The sequence below is a fragment of the Columba livia genome, chromosome 9, assembly GCF_036013475.1.
Source record: "Columba livia isolate bColLiv1 breed racing homer chromosome 9, bColLiv1.pat.W.v2, whole genome shotgun sequence".
NCBI lineage: Eukaryota > Metazoa > Chordata > Aves > Columbiformes > Columbidae > Columba > Columba livia.
Genome location: NC_088610.1, coordinates 19,755,514 through 19,782,128, shown reverse-complemented (window position 1 = coordinate 19,782,128; position 26,615 = coordinate 19,755,514). Strand labels below are relative to the sequence as shown.

Here is a 26,615-nt window from a genome sequence, read left to right as displayed (position 1 = left end):
CTGCTTCCCCACCAGGGAAACTTCACAGTCTAAGACTCCCTGAGACACACTGGCCTCCAGGTGAGGGAAGAAGCAGGACACTGACAATTTCCATCTTTGCAACCCTTCAGTAGTTTCCGATTCCCTTTTTGTTCACTCTCCAGGAGGTCACACGGTTGGAAAGAGAGAAAGGGAGTTTGCCTCACAGCTCTATTTAGACCTAAGCCTGGTTAGTAGAAATAGCATTCCTCACAGTTTCAGAATAATGTAACATCATAAATAGAGCTATCAAGATTGTCAGGCAGCCTTTGTGGTTGTCAGAGCATTGATGTTCAAAGAAAAGGTGTTTTTTTTTGCCATACCTTTTTTTTTTTTTTTCCTAAATACCTTTTCTCAAACTGTCAGGAGAGCACCTGGTGAAATGAAGCCTTGCTTTTGCTTGTAGCTTTTGTTCTCAGAGATGGTTTAAGTAATAAATATGATGAAATAATTACATAGAAAAATAACAACTTCATTTCCATCAGAACACTAAGGGGTGGATGTGATTCTTCAAAATGTCTTGAGTACTTGAGGAAATAATTACAGCTGGGCTACAGCTGAAATACTGTATGCAGTATCCCAATATCTGTGGTTAGTAAAGGTTGTGTAGGACCTGAAAAAAGCAGGAGGAGTGAAGGTTAGATGCTTATGCTAATTACTCTGGGAATGGTTGATTGGGAATGAATTACCTCTCATCACATTAGCATTCAGGAGAACAACTGCTGGATAAAAAGGAAATAAACACTTGGAATTGCAAGAAGAGGCAAAAGGGCTGATTTTTCTGATGATGTAAATCAGGGTGGTTTTACAAGGATTTCACTGGAGCTTGGAATGATTTATGCCTGCTGAGGACCTCGCCTTAAGGAAGCAGCTGGAACAAAAGTTAGTTCTTATGGTGGCTGTGAGGTGTCTCTGGAATCTCTGCAAAACCAAGCAGTGGGTTTTCTGGCTGCCAAGAGCCTGCCCACATCTGTGTCTGATTTATCAGTAAATAGGTACTTTGGTTATTTTCTACAAATGTGAGGGAAGAGGACCATAACACTCTTACATCATTGGCCTTACTGTTAAATCCCCAATCTTAGCCTCAGAGCCATTTTTCCTTAATTCTCCTTACAAGAGGTGGTTGTGGCTAAAGAAACAGCAAGGGTAGAGACATAGTGCTTAATATAATTGCTAGCTGCAGCTATTTTGTGCTTTATTACCTCTACCACAGGTTTTACATTTCATGAGGATGATTCTTTTCTCCTCCACCCTTCTATATTAGCTCCTTCCTGCTGGCCACAGGATCTCGTGGGAATGCAAAAGCTACCACAGTGAGCAGAAAGTTCAAGACGGATGTTAGAGCTGCTGCAATACCTCTGAAATAAAGGTACAGAAAATACTATGATGAGTTTGTTTTTATCTGTGATGCAGCTGCTGGCTGGTAGAGCATGTTCTCAAGACTAGGTACCTCTTTGCCCTCTCCTCCTTGTACAGAGGGTAGAAAAAATGGTCTTGCTCTGTGACTGGAGCTTGTGCATGCTACTGTGAGAAGCAATGAATGAACCTCTCACTAGAACCTACTCCTCTTCGGTGCAGTTTGATGTGACCCAAAAGTTTTGTAGTATGCCAGAACCAAGAGAAATCTTAGCTGTTTCTTTTTAATATTATTTGGTGGTATTTCTCCATTTTCTTAAACTGACTCAGCAGCGAAGCTCTCTGGAAGTGTGTTTTGAGTGCCTTGGAGTAATTTTCTAGTTCTGTAACAGCTGTTCTCCTTAGGCTAAAGGTTAAGACAGAACACTTGTGGATATCGTACAGTACAGTGTTGCTGTTGGCATAAAATACAGCCCTGGCATAAATCTGGTTTATGGCATAAACTGTTGTAGAGAAGGACAGAGGTCTGGCAGGTTTCATTACTGTCGCAAGGAGAAGTCTGGCTCTGTAAAATTTATGATAGTCAGGGTTTTGTTAGCAAAATATGGAATGCTTACTATACTAGGCTAAGACAATGAATTTTTATGAATGTTTTCTTGCTGAGCACAGAATTTGATATATGTGTGTGCTTCTTGAGGAATGGTCTAATGGTCTTCTCATTTCACAAGTTCCAGATAGTTTGTGTGTGACTAACAGAAGGAAGATGGTTCTGCTCTCTTATGTCAGTTGTGAAAAGGTCAAGAATAGCTCATGTTCTCAGGGCTCAGATATGCCTTGTAGATGAACCACCAGTCTCTAAAGAGGGCAGTAGCCCACGAACAGATGAGTTACAAGATGGGCGAAAACAGTTTAGTGCCTTGCACATTGGACAGTTAATGTGGAGCACAATGTTTTTTATTGGGCTGTCTTATTTTCTCTACAGTTAAAAATGGACTTTTGTTTGCTTTCCCGATTTCACAAAGTCAATCCTCCCTTTCTTTAAAAGTTGCACATAGTACAGCTAAGCATTAGAGATTTTTAGGGCTAGTAGCACTGCTGACTAAAAAAAATGTCAGGAACTTAGTAGCAGATATTTAAGTCAATGAAGCCTAGGACAAACACTACTACCACTGGAATGTGCAGCAATATCTTAAATAGGAATTGTATAATTGGTAGAAAGAGAAATTAATTCAGCTTTCAACTGATCTTTCTGGTTTCTGCTGTTAAGTTTTTATTAATAGTAACTAACTGTAATTTAGTAGAATGTGCTGGAGTGAAAGTAATAAAATATGAAGGCTTCTTTCCATCCTTTCAACGTCCTTCATGATAAGGTCAGTAAAGCTAGTGGGTTTGTAATTACAGTAGGGAGGTATAAGAGTGAAAACGTTGCAGTCATGTAGATGTTTTGTTACTAATTCGGTAAATCAGAGAGCTCTTTCCTAAAGCACAGGAAATCCTTTCATAAGAACGTATGTTCTTTCATGCCTTCATTTTGTCTAAATACGACTTCCTCTTAATTCAAAAGGCTTTCCTGAATTAATCATTGATGCCAGTACAACCTTGATTTCCACCATTTGGATTGGTTAACTTTTTAGAAAGGAATGGGAATTGGAAGGTGAGGGGAAGACTTTAACTGGGCAGAGAAAGAAGCAGCTATTTTAAGGGGTTTCAGAAGTAGGTTGAGCTGTTTCGCAATTCGAAATGGCTCCCACTTTGATGCCTTAATTGCATGAAAAAAACATGTTTTGGAGGAATACTACCTGCTTGACTGACTACTCTTTAGGTTTTGGTTGCTGCTTGTAGAAATTACTGATTTGGGGTTGGGTGCTGCCCAGACATCGTCTTTCTTTTGGTTACTGACATTGCAGCTGTAGAACATTTGTGTTACTCATCCGTGGCTGCAGAACAACGGTTTCTTCTGACATGCATATATAAGAGAAATGATTACTTTACCATCAGGTATATCTTTGATGCACAAGTCTGTGCTTTCTTCAGAGACATATTTGCAAATATGTGTTTGCATGAGGAAAATTTATTTCCTGGGATAATATTGTTGTCCCATTTTATTTCTTGTCTGGAGGAATGGATGTGCACAATGTTTGTGGAGAGGTGAAGTAACAAGTATAAATGAAAGAGAACAGGTTTGGCCTACTAATGTTGGAAGTGTTCATATAGATGCCACGCAAACCTGCAGAACAACTTATTTAACCAATTTCATGTCACATGTACAAATAAGCAGTGAACATGCCAACACAGCAAACCATGCATGAGAATTCAAAAACTAAAATGCTGTTTTAAAATGAAGTGGGCCAATTTCTCTCTAAGGAGAGAGACTGCTTGCACAGAAGTGGCTAAAGCTGTCAGATATGTTGTTCACTGAAGATATTTGCATTGCTCTAGCTTTATTTCCTTGAGCATATAACTCCTATTAATGAATTTTTGTAAAAACTTAATACACATTTATAAATGAACAAACTGCTTGAATCTGGGGGCTTCATCTTTCAGTAGGATGCAGCCTAAGGCACGTCTGTTCTGGCTAATTAGCTCTGCCCACTTCTACTCAACATGAGATAAAATTCTTCTCATTCCTTTAGCTGATAATCTGTGCATTACATGCTAGCACAATACTGTCACTCATTCAACAATGGGAAACGGGAGCGGGGAAAAAAAAATGTTGTGTGCAAATGATGCCGTTTTATTGACAGGGAAGCAGCCACTTGGATTTCAAACCCCTGCAATCTTTTTTCTTTCCCTTGTGGCTGTATGCAACATATCTCCTTTAAGATCCATGGGGGAGATGATGAATGGTGGATATTGAATTCACATCGGATACATGCTGGGTCACAAAATAATAGAATGGTGGTGGTTGGATGAGTAGGACATGAGGGTGAAAATAGGGACAGCAGAAGAGATTGGTCTTCTTCTGAGCTTGTGCAGAAGGTGTGTGCTGTATTCAGTATGGTTTAGTATCACAGCTTTTTAGGCCGATTTTCCTTATAGAGCAGACAGTGTTTTGGCAATGCAAAACAGGGGGCTCAGTGCTGAAGCCGGGAATCAGCAAACTGGTGCCTGCTCAGTAGTCTGGGTCTGATCTAGTCAGTAGACTTCAAGTTAGTAAATACATACATATTCTTTTCCTTGTTATGGTTAAATAGTAAGTATCAGAGGGAATCTCAGTCTCTGTCATCTAGGTGCAATTGCGTTACAAGTAAGTCATGAAGCACTTAATCTGTTCTTTGTGCCCCCCTTCTTTTTTTTTTTTTTTTTAAATTTTTTGTAGAAGAGTTTAGTGTTATAATTAAAACTGCAAAGATAGGAAACAAAATATTTTAATTTTGCAAACATATAGAAAATTAGAATCTCTAGAACATTTCACAATTTAAGTTACTTTGAACTGACTCTTCATTGCTCATGGATTTTGCTGAGCTCGTCAAACAGAAAGAAATGATGTTTAAAACCTTAATCGTGAAGCAGCTGAAAATTGCTAGGCAACATAGTAGTTTCTTACTTACAGCGTCACATCACTTTAATGGCTTTTTTAATCAGAAATATCTTTTGAGAGTTCACTGAACCAATTTTGGAGTTGCAAATAGAAACTTAAATCTGGCAAAGTCATCTGGTTTTTCTGTGAGTCCAAATAATGTTCTTTTCTGTGTTTTCAATTAGCAGTGCACATAGTAAATATGTTATGGATAGGAAGGTATATATATATGTTTTTTTTTTTTTTTTGAGGGAGTGCTAATAAAATATCAGACGATAAATTTGGCATCAGAATAAAAACTAGGCCCTGAATGAAGCAAATTTTATGCTGTACTTGAAGAAATGTTTAATGACTCTTGAGAAGGATGTGAAATGAAGCATGGTTGGGTGGTTAGCTCAAAGGACTGAGTCAGGACTCTTTACCCTCTATTTCAGAGTGACAGTGACTTTCTCTCTGACCTTGGGCCACTGGCTTGGGTGCATGAAATGAGGTACTCAAAGACACTCCTTCAAGTTCATGCACATTGACTGACTCCTGCAGTCACACAGGGCGCCACAGAAGTCAGTTCTCATGGCATAAATGTGCAGAAAGGTGTGCATTTTGTAGTGTTTCTCACTGTGTGAGAAACTGCTTTAGGTCAATGCTACCCATGTATATACTACACTATCAGAAGCAGGCAGTCAAAAAAAGCAGACAGCATCACAGAGAAGGGGGAGAAAGCATTAATACTGAGTTATGTTCAATGTCATAAGACTTGCATAATTAAAAATCTGTTACATATACATACATTTTGTATGTTTTATAGTTTTTGGCTGGGACTCAAAACCACTGGACTCATTTTGGAAGAAAAAATTCAACAAAATTCCTTTTATCAGCTTTGGAAGTCTTCACAGAGAAGACACTCCTTATAGCTGTGTGCCTTATCTGGGATTTTTGGAAACAGTTCAGTCTTCCCCAGACTGAACTGAACCCCCATATGCAAGCTGGAATAGCTCTTGGTGCAGATGAAACAATATCAGGCTCCTGAATCCTAGTCTTGCTGTTTTGCCAATAACTTGAGTCTTGTAGACCTGTCTGTGTGGGAGGAAATGGTACAACACTAAACTGACATCTCTCTGACTTGCTGAGCTCCGCATTTTACAGCAGTGGATCCCAAGCTGAAAGTTATGCCAGTTATTTCAGAGAGGGAGGTACAAGAAATGGGCCAGAAGAAGGTGCTAAGAGGCCAGGCTCTGGTGTAGAGTAATTATAGGCTGCCCTCTGAAAAGGTAGCAAACACTAGGGCTGAGAACACCATATTCTCTAATTCCCAAAGTGTGTGCTGGGGAGGTAAAATGAAGAAGGTGAGAGAAGAGAGACTGCTGAGAACTGCTGTTTCAGAGGGGGTGCTTCCTTTTCATCCTCTTGGCAGGGCATTTGGAAATTATGTTAAAGCCCAGTAAAGATTGACAGGTACTGACAGTAATTTGCAATACCACCACCATCAAGCTTTCAGTACTGACTTAAATGTTTTCATAACTGCAGCTCTTCCCGAGTCATAAGAAATGTGTAAAATATATGCATGGAAGGCCAGCATTTGAAAACACATACAGAGAGCACCATAATTATCTAAAGATAAACTGCCAGATACTGTGATGGAGTGTTTTTAGTAGACTGAATCCCTGAACTGACAAGCCTCAGTTGCTGACACCATTTACATGAGCATAAAATCTGAATGGTAGTCTCGTCTCCAAGCTTACACATCCAGAATTTTATTATTTCAGATATGTGTTGTAAGGTCTCCTAGGAAGCAACAAATTTAAACTTTGTCCTGGGATAAAACACACAGTGTTATAATCTTCTCTTTGAAAGGTTTCACTAATCTCAGGACTTTAGCATGGAGCTAAATTTAGAAAGTCTGGATGCCAGTGAAGGCAGTTCATATTTTCTATAGACAGTGACAAACAGTATATTCTCAATCATTCACTCAGGTCAGAGTTCAGCTTTCATCCTTGCCTCTGGTCAGAGGCTGGGTGACATCCTGAACAACTGGCTCCTTGTGGTTTATGATGGCAACTGACAGTGGAATAGTTTATTATACGATCTACAGCCTTTAATTGTCTGGAGAGGCATGGAGTTGACAATGTTTGATAAGCCATTGATGATAAAAGAATAACTGCTACAGAGAAATGGAGCTGAAGAGGTGGCAACACAGAGCACAAATAGATGTTGTGTTTATTCTGAGTGCTGTTTTTTAAGTCTGACCTGGAGGTACATGGTGAAAAGAATTAAAAAATAGAGACAATGCTGCCAGGGTATATGTCTCTATACCCAGCTTTTCTGGACTTCTAGGGAAAAGCACTGTGCTGAAATTGAATACTTAAGTGCATTATCTTATGAATTAACTTTCCTAGTGTAAGCAAGCATATAGGTATATAAACAAATCAATAAAGAGAATCAGCATTTGCATAGTATATTACAAACATGAACTAAATCTAATAGCATTGCAAAGAGAAAACAAAGACAAAGCTATTAAATGGCTACTCATTTACACTTAGGCTGCATTCCTGTCCCAGGAGTATTCATGTCAAAAATAGTGCCAAACAACTTGTTCTCAGTCTCCTTTAGAGTGTCCTTGACTTTCTTATTACTCAGTTTGCCTCCTTTCTAGCAAGAGGCTATGCTGACTGCTCAGGAGGCAAACTAAGCATCCACAGGCCAGCCAAGAGCTTGCAGTAATTGTAACAGCAGCCACGGCAGTCCCTGAGACACTTGGGCTGCACTTGACGCAAACTAGATTTCAGCTGCACGAAACTGGAGGCTTTTATCAGTTGCTTGATAAGTTCAGAGGGCATGTGTTTAACCAGAAGGACTTTTACCATCGAAGAAATACTATGAGGAGATTTCAGACTTCTTGGTGTTCTGGGCTAATCTTCAGTTTCGAATGGGAATCCCTAAAAATATTATTTAAAGATCAAAAGTTACCATAAAATTAAAACATCCCTGAAAGCTGGCAAGTGGATGTGAGGATAGAAAGCCAAGTCTGTGTTCTTTTGTTGTTTAAGACTTAGACTTTCATTAATAAATATGTTAGTTCTTAATTGTAAATTGTCCACAGGTGGTTCAGAGGTGCCACTCCACTACTGGGCATTACTCAATAGCTCTGAACACCCATTGAGAAATCTGGCTACAAAGCAGAGAGACGTGGAATGAGATCTGACTGGTAGTGCTTTGTGATTTACAGCCTGTCCACATTAACAGTGCTTTGAGCAGGTCATAACAGAAGAGAAAGAATGCTGTCTTTCATTGTTAGTATTACTGAAGAATACCTCTGAGAGAAAAGAGAGATTTTTAGCAATGATTTTATGTGTCAGATTAGCAAGATTTAAAGCAATGTTGTTACCCAAAGTGACCCTGAATGTGATTTCTTGGAAATGAGGTTTTGTCATTGCCTTGAGTTGGATAAAAATCATTATACAGAAGGGCTGTTAAGGAGAAAGGAGCATTGCAACTGAAGCTGTTTGGTGGGAAAGATTTCTTCCCCATTAGCTTCTTCATTAGCAAGACGTGGATTTCATTTCGTTGTTTGTGCAATATCAGTCAAGTAGGGAGAAATCTGGCTTTTTTCCACTAATGCTCATAAGACCTTCAGAATGAACTATATCCTTTAATCTAGAGTAGAACTACCGCTGAAGACTGAGGACCAGAAGAAGTGGTGATGAATGCATTCTTAAATTCTATATTTGAATATTTCTATTAAGAATTTCCTTTACATCTGAAGGTATATGTCTTTGAACACAGATAGGAAGTAAAATATTTTTGGAAGTAGCAAGTGCTGTGGAACAAGAAGAATCATCACCCAAATTTTGGTGCTTTTTCTCAGAGCTGGTGGGAAAGAATGGCTCTGTAAACCTCAGGCCTGCTTAAGCTCTTGTGCAGTCACTGCAAAACATAGCATATCTGTCTTCCAAGAGCTGCCTTACTCAGTGTGCATGTGCAGGGAGAGAAAGTCTGTTTGGAACTTTCACCCCAATAAGTAATGCTGAGATTCTCAGAAACCCTCCTTTCCTGGATGTCCAAAGGAGGCTTCTGTAACTCAAGGGTGCAAGAGTCTCTTCAGCTTCTGGATCAACCAACAGCCAATGATAAAGCGTACATCTGCACAGTCTTCTCCAGACAGATGCAAGCTTACTCTTCCAAGCAGCCATTTAACTGCATCAGCTGGGCCTGATACTAAGCTAATAAGAGACTGCTGAGAGGCAGCTTGATTAGGGGAAGATGTAGGGCAAGAGCACTGCGTAACTTCTGACAGATGCATGACTCAACTTCACCTTTGTCTTCTAAAGCTACCTTTCCTCACTTATCTTCTGGGCAGTAAGAAGGGCATGTCTCTTACCTTATGTCTCTGAAAAGTGTATCAGCTGGTGCACGCATCCTCAGCTCCTCTTGGCATTCCTGTTGACCTTTCCTCTCTGTTTAAGTAAGTAGTTTTCCTTTCCAACTTCAGATTCTGAATTGTTGCTATGACCAAACCTCAGGGACAAAAGGTACACTGTGCTTGGAAGGGACATTTTTTACATGCTTGTATTTTTTTGAAAAGTAAGAGAAAAAGCAGAATAAAACCAATGGGACTTGGAGCTAAACTAAAAACAAAGACACCCCCCTCTGAGAATTTGAACAATGAACTTAAAACAATGTGATGTGCAGGTCAAGATCATGGCAAACTTTTAGCCACTTTACAAAGATTTTTTTAGCCAATGTTTGAGCTTAGCACTTACAGTGTCACTTGCGCTCCTTCCTCCAGTGAATTTAAAAATATTTCACAAAGGCCAGGAAGTGTTATTCCTATTTTGTACCTGAGTAAGCTGATGCAGAAAGGTGAAGGCTGAGGTTTTTAAACTTAAGTGTCCAATGGGAAGTCTCCTGTGGGAGCTGTAGACACTTAACATCTTGGATTGCTTCAGATGGTGTTCAGGCCAGAAGTTGCTAACTTGCATGAGCATTAGAGCAGGTCTTTACTTGAGTACTTCATACCTATGCAGTGGAATAATTGGATTGAAGTTTTACAGTCCCAGTTCAACCAGCTTCTCAAGTGAGCTTCTATCCTTTCCTAGCTATGGCAAAGTATTGTCATTATTGAACAACATAGGGCTCTATATGCCATCAGATTTAAAAATTCAGTAAAATGGAAGGTGCTTAGATTAATGAAAATCACCTGGTAGCAATTAAAACAATACTTTCTAAGCAGAATATCTGAATGTGCCATTGATTTAATGATCCTTGGCAGTGACTGTTTAGCTGGATTTACAGGAAGCTTCTCATGACATTTCATTAGTATCACAGTGAATTAACTTTATAGTGGTGTAGTGCTTAATCCAATTTAGCCTTAGTATTATTAATGATACTACTAGGGAAATAGTTTTTAAGGCAATTAAACAGCAGTATGTAATGTTGCCAAGCATCGCTACTGATATCTGATGGCATCACAAAATAACACATCTTAGAAGGGAATTGAAGATAGCACTTCCTGGTGATTTAATCCTTTGCACTTGGAAGGCTACCAAGCCACATAAAAATCCATTTTAGAAGATCAGCTTTTGAGGGAGTATAAGTAAATGCATTTATCCTTCTGCTTGCTAGCAGCTTGAGTCACAGGCAGTTCATGTGTTAACTCCAGGAAATGTTGTTTTGTTTAAAAAAGGGTGGAGTGTGGGGAAGAACTCTTTACTCCAGAGCCAAATTTAATTGTAGATTAGGAAAACTAAAAGCTGTACAAACTGAACATTGTTAAATATTAGAACATCTAGGCCCAAGCTCGCGCTGCTATGGACTGCTGCAATCTCACAATATCTGCAATCCTGTAGATATCTGAAGTCCAAAAATTATTAAATACAGGGAGGAATAAAACCTCACCAGCAGAGTGTATAGAGTGTGTGAGGCTCTGAGTTATGATTTCTAGCAAGTCATCTTGCAGGAATATGAGGTTACTGTTCATGGTCGTATGTCCTTCCTCTTTTGTGAACTTTGTTCTCCCTACTAAAAAGGTGGTAGTAAGGATCTGGTCTCTGTTCAGCAAATACAGTTCACTGCCTGTATAAAGGTGAGCTGGATAGATGCTGATTTCAGTTGATATGTTAAGCAGTGAACTTCAGTAAAAGAGGATGCTGACACATTTTGCCATCTGTCACTTTTTCAATTATGGTGCTACCTGAAAGCAGATGGGTTGGGCAATAATTATGACCAAGGGCTTCTTTAAGCACCTCATCTGAAATCAAGAAATGAAGGCCACACTTTGATCTCCCTCTCCTTGTTTTCAACTCTCTCATTCCTTTTTTTTTCCTGACTGATTCAACAACTTGGCCATCTTAAATCAGCCCACTGTTTAGCCAAAACACCGAAGTGTCACTAGCCTCCCTCAGAAAATAATCCATAATCTTTATTTTCCCTGTTCTCCTTCCCCCCATTTTGTCCAGGTAGAGAACTCTCTAAATCTATTTCAAATGTGAAAGTAGTGACCTCAGATTTCAGGAGAATATCTTTGGAATAAAAAAATTGTTTTACTTGTATCTATTAGCATTGCTCAGTAGAAGGTGCCATGTAAAAGAACTCAGCCGAAAACTCACTGAAACTGATTTAAAACTTTGCTGCTGATAGGAAAACCTTGGCATTAGGAATGGGAACAGGTGTTTTGCATTTTTTCCTTTTAAATAATTCTAGCATCCATTTATATGAAATAAAATGGGACATGAAACCACAGGGTCCTTTTGATCAAAATATCTGCTCAGATCAATTATAATTTTGCCTAATGTATGACAGGACCCATAATTATCCATAACAGCATGGAACAATTATCTGGACCAAGCGAAGTGACAAGTGCATTTTAAGAGATCGTAAAATCTCCATTTCCAGGCATCATTGTTTTAATACCCCATGACCAGTAACCCATATCTTCATATGCAAAAGTATTATTAAACTATTATTCATGAGGTGGGCTGCATGGTATGGTGGGCTGGCTAAGAGATCCTCTATTTGTATGTTGTTCTGGTTATGGTCTTTAGTTTTGCTCACTGCTTCAGACTCTTTTATTTAAATTCTAAGAAAAACACCTTAAAGTATTATGGGTGTGTAAAATACTGTAATGTCACAGTTTTAAGCAAAAAGCTGTGGGTTCTCTTGAGACAGTTTCTTCTATCATCTTGCTAGATTTAGGTTTGGTTCAAATTCTGTTCCCTGTTACTGTTTGACAAACAGCATGCTACAGATGTGTTTAAGTGATACATTAGTTCCAAAAATGATTGTTATGCTAATCCTATTGCTTGTTTCTCTCCTTGATGTTTATAGTAATGACAAAGTACCTTTTATTTTATGGCATCAAAGTTTAGTAGGGAAACAATGTGTCTTCAACCTTTAGACTGTGGTGTTTTACTGCCTACAGTGATGTACCAAGAACATGTACCGTGTTGTGTTGTATCATTTTATTTATATAGAGTGATTTTCCATATCACAAGTGGCTATGCCCTTCTACCTGTTTGATTTTGTGTAAGCACACCAATTTCTATATATATATGTGTGTATGTTTTTTTTGTTGTTGTTGGTTTTGTTTTTAAATTAAGGAACAGAAGTTGCTTTTATTATTTAACATAACTGCCTAAATAGATTGCTTCCTGTGCTGTGACTTAAATTTGGTAGCTGATGCTGACAGGCATGTACATAACTGAAGTCACATATTCAAAACAAACAATGTGAGTTTTTCCCATAGTGGGATGTTACACTGTGGCAGTCCATACTGAAAGGTTCAGGCACTATGAAAAACTTACATGGTTTAAAAAGGAGAGTAACTACATTCATGGAAGCCAAATCCCTCAAGAACAACCAAATACAAAGAAAGCGTATCAGACTGGAGAGACTTGCTGCACAAATCTCAGAGTGTTAGAGGATGTTTCAATGCCTGCTTTCCTTTTCTGTACTGTTTTGCAGGCATCTATTTTGTTTTGGACTGATCTGATCTGTCAGCTCATATAGTCTTACAGTTTTTTTGATGTAGCTAGGCTGAAGAGGAAGCATATGTGAAATGTATTTAATCCAAAATGAATGAAATATACTGCTGCAGACTAATGAAACTGGTAGCTCTTTCCCTTCCCAGGTCAAAGGCCCTCTATAAGTTGGTACAGGCTTTGCTTACCCTTGTTATGTACACCATTGTGTAGGCAAGCATGAAGCACAGTTATTCGAAGACTGTTTTGGTCTGTGCTCTCTTGCACTAATGTGATTAATGACATTAGCTCTAGATCTTAGTAATGAAGCCCTGAGGTGACAAAGTGAAGTACTTGGTGGTGGGCTTTCTGCTCGTGAAGTCATATTAAGGGGAGTGGAGTTATGTACAAACTCCCAAGCAAGGTAATCTGGGAAAGCCTACTTCAACTCTGGACTCTATAGATGCTCTCTTCTGCCCCCAACATCCACGGTGTGTTAATGTGGAGTGTGTTGTGGAGGAGTTACTCTGGAGAGAGAATAGGGCCAATAAGGAACCTAACAAACTCTGGTAAACAACAGTATCTTAGGAAACCATAGGCTATGTTAAAGTGCCTCCTCTTGTGCGTTATGGCTGGGGGTAGTCTTCCGCATAAAGGGTCAGAATTTGACTTTCTGATGTCCCTTTCCTCAGATGAGCAAAAGTCTACACAGAGAAGAGTTAACCTTAAGGGTGATCGCAATTTCATAACAAGTTATGTTAAATGCCGTGCTTTCCTTTGTACCTCTGAAAACACAGCTTTTATCAGCCTAAAGGTTGTCATAATACAAGCTGAATCCTTGAGTCAATTAACATATCTGATTTTATATCAAAGAAACATCACTTTCTTTCTTTGTAAAAACGCTTTCTTACTTTGAAAGTTGGAAGTTTCATGTTGAAGCATTGACTGACATGCTGAACCCAAACTGTGCTGTTGCCCCCTGCATATATGTTGGCATCATGGGAGGTATATGGGATGTATCTAAGGACTTGGACTTGGCAAATTATCCTCTTGTAAGTTTGGTTCTCGGGTACACTAATTCCTCTGTACTTTTCCCAGGGAGGTCTGTGGTCTGTAGTTGATTTAAGGGTGGGAAATTGATGCAGCCTGTTGCCAATTTGGCCAAGGAATTTATGAATATGGAATCCCTGAAGAGTTACAGAATCCCAGAAATTACAAATGGAAAGGGACTATGAAGTATCATTCGAATACACGTGCCAAAGCAGGATTGTTTTGTGTAGTTAATTCTCTAGTGTTTTGTCCAGACGTATTTTGAAAAGCTGTTATGTGATGTTCACAGTCAGTGCTAGGGAGTATTGTATTCCTTGACGCTTGAGTGTATGCGTATTGAAACTTGTGAAAAAATATGTATTCACATAACATGTATATTTATCATATGGATGAGCCATTTTTCATGGCTTTTCAAAAAAAATAAGCACTTTTTGATACTAACGAACTTCTCCCAGGCACCAGTTGTAGGCTGTGGAATTTATTTGATATTTGAAACAGCCTTGGAATCTATTAACACTCAAATGATCATTTTCATAGAGTATTTTAAAGTCTGTATTTCAGAATCTGGGATTGTGGGTGCCTAACCCTTTCTCCTTCACAATTTAGTGCAGAATTAAGTATTAGGAGCTTACAGAAAATGCATGCGGAAGAAAAGAGAGAGAGATCCGGGCTACCTCTTCCTCCATAGCCTTTGCCTGGGTGGTAGAAGTGGATGCAGTATAGTAGAAGTGGATGGTTTATGAATGGTACCTTTTGGGAGTAGGAATAAAATTTCATGGGAATACTCCTGCAGCAGTAATTCTGTTTGAACCCTATATATCTCTGCAAATTTTGTATGCCTAAGTGGTAATTTGGATTTAACATTCTCTGTTGTTGACAGTTCTGAAATTGATACTGTAAAATTCACTAGTCTTGCTTTTGGTAAAAAGACCATGAACTTCCTTTGCCAAGAGAATATTGTTCCTCCACCATCAAAAAAGGAGCTGCAACTTTTTTTTTTTTTTTTTTTTTCTGGTATATGTGTATTCGTTTTCTTATCTGTCGGGTTATTCACAAAAGTGTTAAAAGTCTCATTTTAAACTTTGTGACTGAGTTTGAGACTTCAACCTGTCTTGTTACAATAGAACTCAGCAGGTAAAATATTTTGCAAAGTAGCAGAAAAACCTTTTTAATTCTCTCCTTTTCTAAACCCAAGTGTCAGTGCTCAAATATTGATCTTTTCAAATGCCAGATCGTTATGAGCTTCTGCTTCATGAGTTGAGAAAATGCTAGAAGATACAGGTGCTGTACATGGAATGAGTAAATGAACATGAAATTTAGTCTTAACTCATTAAATTCCATTGTCTTCAACTAGATTTTGGTTGGCTAATGGCTAAATGAATGCACATAGCTGAACCCAAATGTTTAATCAGGTAATATTAGTAAGGTCGCAGTCCCACAAAATAAGCATTGTATTTCTGCATTGATGCATGACATATGTGAATTACTGACTTCTGTGGTTTCAGCTAGACTTGCAATATATAAGTCAGACACATTTTTATTGAATCAGTAGTTATTTCAATGGAAGTGTGGCCTTCCTAAGGCAGCTTCAGTTTGTGAGTATCTCAGTGGATGAATTTGGTAGAAAAAACGTCATATATTAAAGAGCTAGAATAATACATGTATATCTTTGTGCTATATAGAACTGCATAAAAATAAAATCCAAGACGATGAGACCTGGCAGACTGTTTCGGGTGTTTCTTGCAGTGACAGCATGATTTGCTCATGCTACTTCTGACTCTTGCCATTGACTGCCATACATTCAAAAGCAAACCCAAAGATAACTGTGTTTGAGCCTGTTCCATGTTTGAGAAAGACAAATTGTCTCAAATATTTCAAAGACTATTTAGAAGGGGAAAGGATGGCTCTAGGGAACAATGAGTGACTAGGTCAGGAAAGTCATTGTTTTGAGGACTTTGAGACGGGAAACGTTGCAAAACTGTTACTCTACTCTTTTGATTGACTTGGTCTCTTCTCTGATTTAGGCTGACTTAAGAGGGATTAAGGTAGTGATTAGGTTCTTGCATGTTGTTCCTAGGAAAGAGGTTAGTACCTAGTCCTTTTGGAAAATTCAAGGGGGACAAGCAAATTTGAACTTCTGGGGCAAGTGAACACTTGAGAACAGTGAGCCTGAGGAGAAGAGAATTAGTAGGAGTTTTTATAGTTTAGGGAAGCTTTGAGGTGAAGAGCAGGAGCAGAAAGAAAACATTAAAGCCTAGGTAAGCACACCAGGTTCCCAACCGAATTGGAGAATACCTAATCCAACAGTTCCACTGACTTGTGGAAATCCCAGGACATGGAAGAGAGAAAAGGTATAATGAAAAGGGCTTGCAATAATTTCCAGGAGAGGTGTGATTTACTTTGCAATCTCTAGGGAACCTGTCACGGCACAGGAGCCAAGGCACAAGCAGATTGTGCACATATAGGATCATCCCTGTGCGTAATATGGTCGGAGACAGAATTTATTGCTGCAAAGGCATTCAAATATACTATTCTTGAGTAGGGAAGAAATGATAGAAGTACATATTGAGCTGCATCATGGAAAATAAATTTATTATCTCAACCCTTAATGACTTGCCAGCCTGTTTGCACTGTAGGATGTTCAGTAAGTAAATCTCTGAGGTGAAATTTCCACCAAATTCTCCATAATATAGGATTATTTTACCCAAGTCTCAAACCCTTGGCATGGAATCAAACATGAGGTGTAGTTTATAGACCTGCTAGTCTCCTTGGATTCAGTAAGCTCCAGTTTTGAGAGGAGAAATTCTCAAAAGTAATAACAGCTTTCTCTTACATCTCATGTATCTACTCTCTTTTCAAGAATCAGGGGTTAAACTGAGTCTGGCTGTAAACCTATAGAATCCATACAGGTTCTGAGATCACCCCAAGCTGTAAATTTTATTATTTAAGCCTCAGGGCTGATGAATGATGTGTGGTGGGAGGAGAAAGAGAGGAGTTTCAGAATTGTACTATTTTATTCCTCTGGCTTTTTTAAATACTGAATTTTTAGTCATTAAATGCACTGAGCTCTCACAAAGTGCCATCAAATAAGCTAACTACTTGCAAAGGTAAGGGTTTGTGTGTATTCCTCTTTTCATTAGGGAGAGATCACTTGTTATAAAAATACTATGATTTGAAAGTGAATAAATGGTCACTGTGGCTGAGGATGAGACAAACAAAATTGGAAGATGGTTTTTTTTACTCTGTTTTTGGGGCAACTGGGTTGATGGATGACTTCTGATAAAGTTGTTTTTGGATTATAACACAGTGAGGTACCGGAACTCAACAGTAGTCATTGTAGGCTTTTTTTCACTACCTAAAGAAATACCTTTTATCTGAGAGAAAGCAGAGCTTAATTCCCTTCACAACTCTGGGACGAGGAATCTCTCAGGTATCACAAACTGACAGATATTTGCTGTGAGATGTCACACAACTATCCTGATGATTTGGATACTTGGATAGAGCAAGGATTTTCTGCTGTGGGTTACCTTTGTGATAGACTGTAACAACATAAACGTTGTGCCTGGTTAGCTTTGTTGAACAAGTCATGTTTATAACTTAATCCATTTCGAATTAATACTTTTTTGTTTCCTGGGTTCTACCAGTAAAATAGGCTTTTAGTTAAGATAACTCGAAGTGCAGGTTTGTTGAAGTGAGGTTGTATATTTTGAGCCTCCCTGCAAAGGTCATAGGGTACAGAAGATGTTGCAGGAACAGAACGAGTTTACTTCATGGTTTGGGATGCCTTAAGGGTAGAGGGAATTGCGAAAAAGAGATTCCATGGGCTATACTGGGCTAAAAGTGTGCTGTGTGGCTACACATGCTTAGTGGTCTTGGAGCCCCTGACCTAGGTGCTCCCTTTAAAACCTTTACCCCTATGAAAGAAAAAGAGTAGCTGGTCATGGGTGAAAATTTATTTTTCAGACAGTTTTGGAAAAAAGACTGTTTCCAAGTTGGTGTGGCTTTTGGAAGAACCCAATTGTGCTAGCTTAAGGCCTATCTTCCTTTTCAGTGGAATTTCATAAGAGTTATCTGCACCCTGTATCAATTGGCTATCTATAAAGGTCTTCATACAGCTTAAAGAGAAGGAAACAAAGCAGAAGCATTTCTAGTTTCTGTACACCTGGGAAGTCACAATGATTTACAAAGAGAAGTACAGTTAATTACTGTTTGCAGGCTAACTTACACCCCACAGAAGCTTCCAAGAGACTAGAAAGGAAGTGCTGGCCTTGCTGAAATAAATGGCAGTGCTCCCACCAGGTTCAGTGGGGCCAGTATTTTACCCAAAGCAAGCATAAAATAAGCAAGAGTGTTGCTCAGGACCAAAAGAGAGGTGGGAAAATCGGAGTTCAAACACTTCCTATTCGCTTCCCAAACTCTAATTCATAATTTATCAAAAACAAACAAAGGAACAATACAAAATGCTGTTTCTACTTATTCAAACACCCTTTCTATTCAGGGGATTTGCTAGTTTCACAATATTTACTCCCAAATGTAGTTCTCGCAGGCTTACAAAGAGAGATGTCTGACTGAAAACAAAAAACAAACAAAAGAGGCAATAGAGACCTGGTTTTGCCAAAGACTGGAGAATACCCCATATGCAGACATGTAAATCTGAGAATCACTCAACATCTGTAATGTACATGAGAAAGGAAATTTTCAAGGTTCCTGAAGAGATGCTAATTAACTACTTCCTAGGACCCTGGCTTGTTCTCAGAAAAATTCAATGTCAAAACTCCCACTGACTTGAACAATAAGGTTCTAAGTCCTTTGAGATTACTGTTATTTAAGAGAGAACTGAAAATTTCTCACCTTGCAAGACCTGAGTGCAGGGCCTCACAGTCTGCTGATTTCCCTAGAATGGCTGGTGACATAAATAACACCTGAAGGAGCCCTGAGCTGCATTCCCCAGAGTGCTTTATGAGTTAGGGAAGTCATCAAATACAATAGGCAACACAATGTCCCTGTAGTCCAGCTCTGGCAGATAAGCAAAGGAGGCAAAGGATTTTTCAGACTAAGTATGTCAGTCTTTTCCCCTACCTTGCCCTCACTCTCTTTTGCTTTAAATGATACACAATTTCTATTAAAGACATGAGCTCTTGACAGTCCATTTCGCTTTAATTGTTCCTTATTAGATTGCAGATAGCCTGGAAGTGTGCATGGTGGTACAAAGGTAGACAAAAATGAGGGAACCCCATAGAAAAGGCCTTAATTCTGGAAGCAGGATGTAGGTATCTAGCCTAATTTTTGGAATTCAGTCAATTTCATTTTTTTTTAAGCCCAAATTTGTTACAGAAGGAAGTGCAGATTATAAGCCTTTCTTTTCATGGGAATGCTGCTGGGACCCTTTCTTCTCATGGGAATGCTGCTGGGTCCCTTCCACCTCCAATCTGCTGGCTGCCCAAGTGCTGCAGATGCCGTAGACCCTTATTCACCTCTGGAATTGCTGAGTGTGCTGTTGGTGGCTACTCTGCACTCATTTTGGCTTCAGAGGATTTATGTTGCTATTACAATGGTATCCAGTTATGGCTAGTTTACTGTAAGCATGCAAACTCGCCCTTTCTTCTCATATGCTTTTAATGCTAAGATAAGGACAGACAGGGTGGGGAAAAAAAAAAGGAAGATAAAAAAGAAAAAGAGGAGTGAAAATAAGATGGGTGTAGACAGGACCATGGAACCTGCAGGTTCCTAGGAAACAAAATGAGGTTTTTATTTCTACAGGAAAATTAATTCTGGTTCACAGCTAATCTTTCTGCCTCATGCGGAAAAACACAAGGGATGTGTATAACACATACTTTGGTTCATCTGTGTGAAAAACTTAAATCAGAAATATATTGGAAAGAGAGGACAGCTCTTTAGCTGTCACCTCCATCTGCAAATAAAATACCAAATATATAAAAGCTAAATCCTTCTTTCAGCATGTAAATTCTAGGAGCAGCTTGTGCATTCCACTGGCCTAGCCACAAAGACTGGGGAGACCACATCCAATCACTGACTTGCACTCCATCGGCAGAGGCTCCAGTTTTACTGCAGACTGGAATGGGAAATGGAAAACTGTTTGTCTCTAACGGAGACATTTGTTTTAATATGCAACTGGTGGCAAAACTAAGCTCTAGTAATATGAAGTTCCTTTTGGAAGACAGATCTACAATGGATTCTGGAGGAAGAAAGTCTTCATTTATGGTATTTTCCTAAGGTTTTAGAAGAAGTCCTGCAGGAAGGTCAAGTACCTGAATTATCTAATCTATTTCTATGACTGGTTGAAGACTTTTAATTTTCAAGAAATGGCTGATTTTGCAAAATACCTTCTTGCCAAGAAGTAAAATCACAAAAACAGCTGCATCATGTGTTTCATTAGGATTGCTCTACTGCAAAGCCCTGATTTTTCCTGTACTCTTTTTAGACTAATATGCAATAGCCTTGGAGAGAAATAAAAGATAGTTCTTGTCTTCTTTTTGTAAATGACTAATATCTCACCCTGTTAATTTCTCTGGCTGCCATTCAGTGTGAGTTCTGCTGTGTCTTAGGTGCTCTAGGTAGTGCTTCTATTCTGAACTGGTGCTCTCTGTGCTTTCCAGCAATTTGGTGTATCACAGAACCTTTGCTTTGGCTTGCACAGTTAAAGCATGAACAGTGTTGGGACTTAAATGATAGTCAGACTGACAGAAACTGATTGCTTTTGGACCACTGACCTTTCTGGGTGCTTTTTAGGCAGAATCCTCTCTGAGAGCTGGCACTTAGGAGAGGATCCTGGCTGCAGGCCTTCATTCCAAATATGGCTGATTACTTGTCTTCCAGTGTTAAAACTCAGATAATTGCCTCATGAGGACCCTGAAAGTAGAGACCTGTAAGAAACAGAGATGAAAAAATCGTCAGTATTCAAACCTGTTCTGTCTCACCAACATGGCCAAAAGTATTGAGAGCAGTACGATTAATATAAAATGGGTTATACCTGGATGGCCAGCAATCTTAATTATTGGGAGCCTTTTTTGAAGTATGTCATTCCCTTTCAGCCAACCTCTGTTTCACCATATAAGTTAAAATACTGTATCTGTAAACTTTTGTATGTTTAACCTTAGCAATAAGCTCCATTTCATTTTATGTTTCTATTCTTCCCATTGTGCGCTGGCAAAGTGATGAGGGAATACACCTGCCCATTGTGTCTGAGGTGAAAGGGTATGTTGACACCTTGTTTCTTCCATCTGTTGTAGACTGTGACTTGTGATCTAAGTTCTGCCTCCCTGAATCCCATTATCTTTCACGAATTAAACTCTTAGGTTTAAGTCTAAACAATACATGTACTTACATGCCAGCAACTCTTCTCAAAACAGTGCTTATAATAAGTAAGCAATAATTAGTAATAATTTGTGATAATATTTTGTATTTTTACCACTCTCTTCTTGATTTCAAAGCATATCTGCAAAAGATAGGCAGATATTACACCATATGAGGCTTGGCAAAAACTGCAGTAGAGATAGGTAAATATTGGTATTTTTCAAGCCTATACTAATTTCATTGAGATACTTTTCACTCTACTGGGATCTGCTGCACATGTGATGCTATTTACAGTACTTCAACGTGGCCTAGTGATTGGTGCTGGCCAGTCTGTTATTTTTCTTACTTTCTTCAGGAGTGTGACAATAAGGAGTAGAGGACGGGTGCTATTTACTCCTTATACATGTAAGAATAGACTCGCAGTATACTGAACAAAGCAAAGGAAGAGCCTCCAGAATGCACTTCAGAGACAGGAAGATAATTCAGTTGTTCTGACTTGGCCTCCAGAAAAACCTGCCTTTTTCCCTTGAGTGCACACTGAAGCAGCCTACCCAACCTGGATTCCTAAATACAGGTGCTTGTCAGTGTATTTATTTTTTTTTAATGAAAGTCCAATCTTTTATATCGTTTAAAGAAAAAAAAAAACAACGAAAATCTTTCAGAATCATGTTCCTCAAAATAACAACTCTTCTGATTTTTATTACCTTCTTCTTGAAAGGTAGTCCTGACATTTATCTATGAGCAACATAACTGTCTGTGGTGATGTACTCTTTGGTGAAAGTTTTTAGAGTTATGGATCTCCTAGAGGGTAAAATACCCAGTTAATGGAATTACAGTAGTTCATACCAGCCAAGGATGTGACTCTGTTGCGTGTTCTCATTTTTTTTGTAATGCAAATCATCTTTTCCACATGTGGATTGTTCCATGATGTCCTCCACATCTACTAATATAGGGAAGGCAGGATGGTCTGATCACAGTTGCTGATCATAAACTCTGTGAGACAGAAGGCCCTGGCTGGAAAACAAGTCATGATCTCCTCCTGAGAGATGTTCAGAGGAAGCCAAAGGAGTCAGAAGCTTAGGAGACCATGCTGAGCACATCATTGTCACATGTTCTCTGAATCCAAACAAGCGATTCCAATCCTGCCACTTGAAAGCCCCGAGGTATTTTGTGAAAGAGAAACAGTGAAGTCTGAGCACAGGTTTCAGTGTGCAATCATACAGTAAGAGAACTGCCTTGAGGTCTACTTTACTACAATTCAGGGGTACCAAAGTTTCAGCAACTATATTTTCTGGTTCCATGGCCATCCCCTTCGCTATTACATCTGAGTGGAATAGGCTGGATGAATACATTTGTGGTTACCTAAAATTTGGTTTGCTTGCTGAAATCCTGTATAAGAATTTTTTTTTTTTTTTGCGAATTTCCTATGCAGCTTTAACTGGTCACTAACTGCGCACATGCACGCACACAGAAGAAGTTGCTATATATAACTATGTAGTCAAGAGTTTTTAAAAAGGAAGGTGGAAAAAACATCTATAGTTTTCACCAAGTTAGTTCTTTTTTTAAAAAAAACCAGCTGTTTTGGAACATCTGCAGCCACATAATGTCAGCTGATTGAATCACTGAAGAGAATAGCTTTGGCTTGACTGGCAGCATCAGGCTTCCAGATAACATTAATAACATCTGGAGTAGAGTACAATCAGTGTTTCCACTGTGATGAGGTTTGGTGACTTTTTGCTAATCGCAGTCTGCTGCTTGTTAAACCTAACTATGGTCCTTGGAGAGCTTTCATGTGTGTAGCATTGGCATTTGATAAATTGCACTAATTTAGTCAACCTAAGTACTTTCATTAGAAGAATCCTGATAATTCTGAGGAGAAACACTGATGCTTTGTTCCTAAATAACCTACTGATCTTTTTTCTAATGGTTGTGTGCATGTATGCCACCTACTGTTGCAAACCCTTTGAACAGTTCAGTAGCTGGAGGGTCTGCAGATGGGCTGGTGTCCAGCTTTGCCAACATGAAAAGTGTGTCTTCAGACAGTGAGGCCATACAAGAAGAATGGTGTTATGAATCTTGCACTTGGACTCCCTAAACCCAGTACCTTTACCATAATTCAACTCAAGAAAATAGAAGAATTAAACAAGTGGAAGTTCAAGGAAGAGGAAAATGAACTACTGCAGGCTTCCATAAAGGAAAAAAAAAAAAAAAGATTTCTTATTAAGATGGGAAACTCGGAAATGGGGAACTATTTCCCTGGTTTGTATGGCATAAGTGGAGCAGTTTACATGGGATCAAACTATAGAGAATTGCATTTTCCCTGAAACTTATTTCTCACACTTTACCTGTGTAATTATACCTGCCTGTTTTAGAATGTTTTGTGGCAAATGGACTGAAATCACTGATTTAAGGAAGAGCTTTTGTTCAGTGCTAACATTTTACATAAAGTGAAAATAAGCCTCTTGAGAAAAAAAAGTAATGATACCTTCCTTACAGTTATTTATTGGGTGACTCTGAATTTAGTCACACAGTGTTTGCATGTTTATGTCCTCTGGATTCAGTGAATTTGGCTTCGGGACTCTCCCTGTGTTCCTCAAAGATACTTGGAATGCTTCAGGGGTATGAAGATGTTATTAGAAATGTGTCTTCACAGGGCTTTGTTGCCATGATATATTTAGCCTCTTCTTTTCTTCTCGCAAATGCTGTGAGGTTTTATTTTTTAAAAGCTAAGCTGTTACAGGCCTAGATAATATCTTTTGGATGTGGACAGAGGATACTTGATAGCTAATTCATTATTCCAGATTTGGAACCTTGCCCTCAACAAACATATTTAATACACATAACAATGTCTCTTGGCTGTGTGCGTTGCTGGCCCATCTGCTTGAATGGCATGGTGCCTCCTTAGGGCACAAGTTCTAAGTGATGATGGGTTTAATTTGGCTTGGTCTTTGACAGTGTTAATACCATCACCTCTTCAAGAGGTACTTCCTGTGAGCTATACCATCTCATCAGGTCATTGAAGCCACTTTAGAAGTGATTATACCTGTTGATACCTCGTTTAGACTCACTTGTAATAGGACTGGGAAAAGGGAAGACAGAAATCAAAGCTATTTATTTAGGTTGGTGGTAATATAGTTTATTTTTGTAGATATTGGTTAAATAAAGTCCTCACAGTATATGAACATGCCCAGCGTTCAATGTAACAAGAATGTTCGTATATGATAATAAACTCAGGGGACAAAAATGCCCTGGAGAAAACCAACAATCTTCTCCAACATAAAATATGTTAGCTACTTGTCTGTTACAGCCATTACTTAGTGACTGAACTTCTTTCTTTTGAGTTGTCAGCACCAGGGCATATGTTCTAACTGTCTATATTTTGGAAGTATGTAGAATATGCTTGATTTGACCAAGTATCATCTCAGAAGCCTGGACTGAGGAACAGTAGTCAACTGCATGTATTCACTCAATTCAAAATTCTAATCAGCACTTTGCTGATTAAACATCCAATATTTCAGTAGCTGTGTCCTTTCTTGATAATTTCATGATAAGAATGAGATTTTAGGATGTTTGGGAAAAGCATAATTAGTGTCCTACTCAGCTGGTGATTGTATTTTGGAGACATTAAAGACATATTCAGAACCGGACTGAACCTCCTGGTGCAAGTATCAGCACTGATTCTATTTTGGGCTGTTTCTAGTACGACTTCAAATGTTGTGAGCTTGAGGCATATGAAACATGGGCTTTCTGATTTCTCTCTTTTACATTGCATTGTCCTCTATACTAAAGGGATGACACCACTTCCTTTATGAATGTCAGATATTCTGTCCTGTACTCATGACCTCGAAATATCTCAGTGTGCCCAATGTCCTTAGTAAAACAGGCAGGGCTACACCATTCCCTATACCAAGTAACAAGCAGAGCTTCTATGAACTAAGTTTGCAAATTCTCAACTTTGCATATTCCATCTATGATGTACATTGATAAAAGTGACAATGGGTACATGTGATTTGGTTCCTTGCAGCTTAGTTTCCGTGGATACCATATGTCTGTTCCTCCGCATGGGCCAGAAGGAGAAAGGCTGCTTGTCTGGTGATGTGCTTTGGCTTCATGTGGAGCTGCTTTGGGAGAGATGAGCCAGACCGTGCAGTCCTAGTGAGCAGCTGGGTGTGCTCAGCAAAGGAACCTGTTGGAGCCCATAAATGGGAGCAGAACAGGCAGGGTCAGGAGAAGAGCAGGGGACAGATGCAGAGACTCAGAGCTGAGTGAGGCAGAGGGGACAGTGTAGTTCCTGCACCTTGGGAACTGCTGGCCTGCTATGGGAGGCAGCAGTGGAGATGTATTTGCAAACCTTTTATCTGACTTCTTCAGCGAATGGTATTTTCAGTTTTAAAAATGTTTTAATCTTAATTTGTGTCTGAGTTAAACACAACTTTTGATGCTGAAAAAAACTGTGGGGCATTTCTGATGTGGCTGCTGTTATGGAAAAGTGCCGACAAATCTTCAAACTGCCCTCACACTTCTGGTAACTTCACAGTCGGATACACACACTGCCTTTTGTCCCATTTAATCATCCTGGTACATTAGGCATTAGTTGCTTTTTTTCTGCCAAAACAATGTTTTGTGATGCTAGTAGATTTACTGTTTTGCTCAGTTTTAAGTATGTGAAATATTTTAAAATCAATGGAATCTTCTAAAGAAGTGAAAAAAATTTAAATTGCAAGAACTTAAATTTATTTGACCTATACATTCTCATGTTACATAAAAAATTGTGAACCCACTGTTTCTTTGGGTGGTTTTTTTGTTTGTTTGTTTGGTCACTTTTTTTAGTTAAGCCTTTTGAAAATATTTACAAAAACCCTCAGAGAGAAAAACAGATCTGAAGGCAAGGAAATCATGGGTGAGATAGAAATCCTTAGACAATAAATTTTCAGTGATTTTGCAACAGGTTAGTGTTTCTACCTTCTCAGTGCTTCTTAATTAGTCTTTGAAAATTGATAACATTTTAATGTAATTTTGATTGCCTTATTCTGGAGGTCAGTCTAATATGGTGTTGCATGATGCCAAATTACTCTTCTCACAGTTGGGGGATGTAATTAAAAGCACAAGCACGCTGTTTTTGATTAAGGGAGCTGAAAAGAGTTTATTTTCTTACTAACTAAGAAAAATTGAGTTTCATGGAAATAATTTAGGGTTTTTAGTTATGCTCTTTCTTAACCTCTTCTTTGCCACTAAACTACTTGTGCATGACTGCTTGGAACAAAAAAGGTACTGGTAAACCAGACAAACATGTTGTTTAATCTGGAGGCCTTTGTAACATCTTTCCCAGGAAATGTGTTGTCATCCGAGGCAGACTGCATTTTATGGGACTTAACTGCTGACACCAGTCATCTGGGGACTCTACA

The 26,615-nt window shown here is 38.9% G+C and overlaps 1 long non-coding RNA gene across 1 annotated transcript in view; it reads left to right on the top strand.

The window, feature by feature from the left end:
- The first annotated feature begins 879 nt into the window (after window positions 1-879).
- The window catches only part of LOC135580198 (uncharacterized), a 64,412-nt gene continuing 38,676 nt past the window's right edge, over window positions 880-26,615 (top strand). The window contains exon 1 of the long non-coding RNA XR_010474510.1: window positions 880-1,387. This is a non-coding gene — a long non-coding RNA (uncharacterized LOC135580198). The remainder of the gene's footprint in view (window positions 1,388-26,615) is intronic.